We start from the raw sequence: 5,144 nt of genomic DNA, 5'->3' as shown, positions 1-5,144 counted from the left end.
GTCCTGATCTTCCAGGTACAGTCTGTCACAGCTTGCCTTGGCTAGGAAAGGGAAATCCCACGACCCCTTGCACTTCCTGGGTGAGGCAATGCCCCACCCTGCTTCGGCTTGCCTTCTGTGGGCTGCACCCACTGTCCAACCAGTCCCATTGAGATGAACCAGGTACCTCAGTTGGAAATGCAGAAATCACCCGTCTTCTGCATCGATCATGTTGGGAGCTGCAGACCAGAGCTGTTCCTATTCGACCATCTTGGAACGGAATCCTTTAGAAGTTTCTTTGTGTTGATTTTCAACCTTGTCTTGGAGCTCATTGAGCTTCCTTGCAATCCATACTCTGAATTCTTTATCTGTCATTTCTGAGTTTCCATTTTGATTACAGATCATTGTTGTAGATCCAGTGTGATCATTTGGTGGTGTCACTACATTCAGATTTTTTGTGCTGGTTCCTTCTCATCTGGAGACCTTGGCACTTCTAATATTTGTGATTATTTTAGTGTGGGTAGGAGTTTTTCTTTTTATTTCCCTATAATAGTATTATTTTTTCTTTCCCTTTTCCCCCTCCCTGGGGGTATAACTGTAGAGAATGCCGGGTAGGGTCTTTTAGATTTCCTTCTATAGCCCTGTGCACTTCTTTCAGCAAGTTTTTTTTTTTTTAATTTATAAAGAACAGAAATATATTTCTCACAGTTCTGGAGGATGGGAAGTCTAAGATCAATGATCTGGCACTTGTTCGACTAGGCCTTTCTTGCTGTGTTCTCACATACAGAAAGCAAGCTAGCAGGATGCTCCCTGAAGCCTCTTTTATAAGGGCCTTAATCCCAGTCCTGAGAGAGAACCCCTCGTGGCCCAGTGACCTCTTAAAGGCCACCTCTTGATGCTATCGTATTGGCAACACTTGAATTTGAGGGGACACATTCAAGTCATGGCAAACTGAACATTTCCCTTTTGCCAGATAGCACCATGTTCTTTGTCAGTAGGTGGTGGTAGAGGGACACTGCAGAATAAAAGGGCTTCTCTTGCTTCTCCTCTTGCTTCTAAGAGGATGCTGTGACAGTAATTTTAGGTGTCAATGTGGCTGGGCCACAGGGTGCCTAACTATTTGGTCATTTTTTTTTTTTAATTTTAGATATTTAACTTTTGCTCTGACTTTCCAGTTATAAGGTCAAACATTATTCTGGGTGTTTCTGTGAGGGTGTTTTTACATGAGATTGACATTTAAATCAGTGAACTTTGAATAATGCAGACTGCCCTTCTCGATGTTAGTGGGCTTGATCCAGTCAGTTGAAGGGCTGAAGAGAAAAAAGACTGTCCTCTTCCAAGAAAAAGAGAATCCTCCAACAGATACCTTTGGACTGGACCCGCACCATCAGCTTTCCTGGGTCTCCAGCCTCTTGCCTCACATTCCAGCTTTTGGACTTGTTAGACTTAATAATAATCACACAAGCCAATCCTTTTAAGGGAGTTTCTCTGGAGAACCTTGACAAACACAAACATCTACTGAGAGTTCCTGTCCGAGTTTTGCTCACACCCTAGCAGGAGGCTCCTGGCTTACCAGTCCGGAGGGTGTGAGGTTGTTTGCTTGTAAGACCTGATCCACCAGCTGCACACCAGCTCTGGCCCAGGGCAAGGCAGGGAACTTCCCTATCACCAAGTAGTGAGTATCCACACTCTTTCCATCAGGACTGATTTTACCATGGGGAAGAGGAGCCCCTTCCAAGGATATTCTTTCCTTCGGTACTCTCAGTCCTAGGACATTGTAGCTCTTTTTTATCCTTCTTAATAGCTAATACCATTATCAGTTAAAAGTTTTTTTATATTAAAATTATCCCTGTTCAAGTTAATGGTATGGTTTCTGTCTCCTGACTGGGTATTAGGATATAATATTTACTGCCATATTTCTACTATTTTATGTTTAAAGTTTTTCATAATAAAGATTTAAACTGAATTTTTGATAGTTCATTAAATATTTACATAGAACAGGACAAAGGATGATTTTCCTTTGTCTACTTACCATAAAGAAGCGTCCAGCATTTACCACTATGTCATGATTACAGGTGGTCACCAGCTTATGATGGTTTTAGGATTTTTTGACTTTATGATGGGTTTATCGGCATGTAGCCCCATTTCAAGCTGAGGAGCTCCTTAGGACTTACGAATCATACCTCTTTCACACCACGGTAAAGTTGGAAAATTGTGAAGTCAAGCTGTCATCAAGTAGGAGACTGCTGTGTTGCTAATGTTATATGTATTTTTGACTTATAATAGGTTTATTGGGAATAATCAAACTTTTTGGGAAATAATTTCTACTAAAGATTCATAATCAGTGTATTTCTTCAATGACTGTACAAGTTCATCCAGCAGATAGTCTCCTTGCATAAAAGTTTCCAGATCATGCAGTGACTTGCTTATTCTGTGATCTGTGACCTAGTTCTGTGGAAAATTGTATGTTCTTATTTTCTCTGATCTTCCTTTACTTCCAGTCTGAATTTTTGTAGCATTGTGTCTTTTATTCATTTCTTCTTCTAGATACATGTTGTACAGTTTTACATGTAACATTTTCATAGCCAGCTCTTTATTTTTTCAGGTGAGATCTCTCTTGTTGACATTCAGAAACACCTGAATAGTGTTACAAGAATTAAAAAGTTTTGATAGAAAAATCTTCTTTACTTATTTTCAAGGAATACTCCTTTTCCTTCTCATCCTTTTTCTTCTTCCTGTTGGAAGATGAACTATCCGGACAGCACTGTCGGTGGTATTTACATGCTGCCCCCGCAGTCCACTGGCTCGCTTTGTGTTGATTCTCAAATCTTTCAGATTAATCACCAGATTAATCTCAGTAGGTTGGGGCATTTCTGCTTACAGTCATGGTGCTAGTATGGATACTGCCTTGCTTTTCTGTCTTTGGCACTCTTTGTACTCTGTGCACACCTCCTTCAAATTTCATGTGCCTCACATATGTTTATTGCGACACTTTTCACAATAGCAAAGACTTGGAACCAACCCAAATGTCCAACAACGATAGACTGGATTAAGAAAATGTGGCACATATACACCATGGAATACTATGCAGCCATAAAAAAGGATGGGTTCATGTCCTTTGTAGTGACCTGGATGAAGATGGAAACCATCATTCTCAGCAAACTATCGTAAGAACAAAAAACCAAACACCGCACGTTCTCACTCATAGGTGGGAATTGAACAATGAGAACACCTGGACACAGGAAGGGGAACATCACACCCCGGGGCCTGTTGTGGGGTGGGGGAAGGGGGGAGGGACAGCATTAGGAGATATACCTAATGTAAGTGACGAGTTAATGGGTGCAGCACACCAACATGGTACATGTATACATATGTAACAAACCTGCATGTTGTGCACATGTACCCTAGAACTTGAAGTATAATAATAAAAAAAAAACAAATTTCATGTGCCTATAGGCTTCTGAACCCCCAATGTTGGCAGATACATGTCTAAAGGCTACCTATTTCACCTGGAAAATATCCCAGGGTTTCAAAATGCCATCTTTTAAATGGAGCATTAATGCATCTTTTAAATGCAGCATATTGCTGATACATATCAAATATCTCTGAAGTAAACAACATTGCCTCCTGACCTCCAACTCCTGCAGTTACTTCCAGGATCAAGTCATTTTCATCTGTTTCTTGTGATGCTTCAACTGAGTTATTTCTTTTTGACACAAAGTTATTTCATTCTCTGCAGATTTCCTTAAATCTTCATCCTCATCGTGCAGCAAGTGCTCAGTCTCCCACAGCTCCTGCTCCTTCTCATTCAGCAACTTGACCACTGCCAACAACTCGGGCCTCCTGACCTTCAAATGGGCTTCAGACCCCGCCTGCTGCTTGAGGAAGGTCCGCAAAAGCCCGCCCCAGGCGAACAGCCTCTCCAGCGGTGGGCTACCGCAGCTCAAGGTCCGTCGGGCTGGGCCAACGGCCCCTGTGGTACCAGAGCCACCAGGCAGCACCCTCAGCAAATTTTATATCACACTGTGCAGTTTGATCTACAAGCCAGTAGATGGTGCTTATAGGTAGGAGCTGGTGCAGCCAGTGTGGCTGGGTATATACTTGATCCTTGTTTACTGGAAGAAGCTCTGTGTTGCCCTAGACAGTGAACTGATTCGTGGAATGCATAGTGGTCTGAGCTCCCTGCTTAGCCCCTGGGGGGAGGTGGTGCTCATAGGGGGTACACCTACAGGTCCCGTGACGGCAGGCACAAGCACCTGTGCTGAGGGAGGGAGAATCCAGTGGGTGGCCACCAAGCACCCAGAGATGTGCCTAGGTGTGGAGCTGGAAAATTTCCTCAGTCCCCTGTTCTCTGTATGGTAATGGGGGTCAGCCTGAACTCTAATCCAGGAGAGTGGATGCTCCAGATGCCTGGAGATCTGCCTGGGTGTGTAGCAGAGAGGACTCCTCTGCACCAGGCTCTGCACAGAAACAGTGGGGCAGGTCAGGCTGCTTATCAAGTTGAGTGGGTGTTCCAAATGCCTGGAGATGTACCTGAGTGTGGAGGAGAGAGGGCCCCCTGCACCAAGATCTCTGCACAAGAGGGGTGAGGAGACTCAGGCTGCTGATCTGGGCAAGTAGGTGCTCTGAATACCTGGAGATCTGCCTGGGTGTAGAGCAGTGAAGACCTTGCTGCACCACAGTCTATGTCCAGATGGATGGGGCAGCTTAGGCTACTGGTCCAGGCCAAGTGTGCTCTGAATGCCTGGATTTCTGTCTGGAGTGGAGTGGAGAGAGCCCTGCTACAGCATGGTCTCAGAGGAACACTCTGGGCACCCAGCAATGGCATATGCAGGCGGGTTCCAGGTTGCCAAGATGCCCCTGGCCGAAGTCTTGCTGCCCACATAAAACTGCAGCTGTAGCAGCTTTCCTCCTGCCCCAGACCTGTGATGGGGGAGAATACAATTCTAGCACCTACTGCTGAGGCACTTTCCACAGTTCTGACTGTAGAGGCTCCTACCCTACTCCAGAGCAGGTGCTCCAATCTCTTACCCAAGACTAAAATGTCTGTGCAGTCATGCTACTGGGTCAGCAAAGAATGGGTGACTTTGTATGCGCCTAGATTAAAAATGGCGTCCTGATCTCAGTCCTGAGTCTGGGAATATGTCTGTACTTTTCCCATTCCC

General features: G+C 44.6%; 1 pseudogene; it reads right to left on the bottom strand.

Annotated features, from left to right (window-relative positions):
- Positions 1 to 2,280: 2,280 nt before the first annotated feature.
- LOC129485785 (peptide chain release factor 1-like, mitochondrial) lies at positions 2,281 to 3,868 on the bottom strand (annotated as a pseudogene).
- Between the last annotated feature and the right edge of the window lie 1,276 nt (positions 3,869 to 5,144).

This window comes from Symphalangus syndactylus, chromosome 7 (assembly GCF_028878055.3).
Source record: "Symphalangus syndactylus isolate Jambi chromosome 7, NHGRI_mSymSyn1-v2.1_pri, whole genome shotgun sequence".
Taxonomy (NCBI): Eukaryota; Metazoa; Chordata; class Mammalia; order Primates; family Hylobatidae; genus Symphalangus; species Symphalangus syndactylus.
This window is presented reverse-complemented; position numbering and strand designations above follow the sequence as displayed.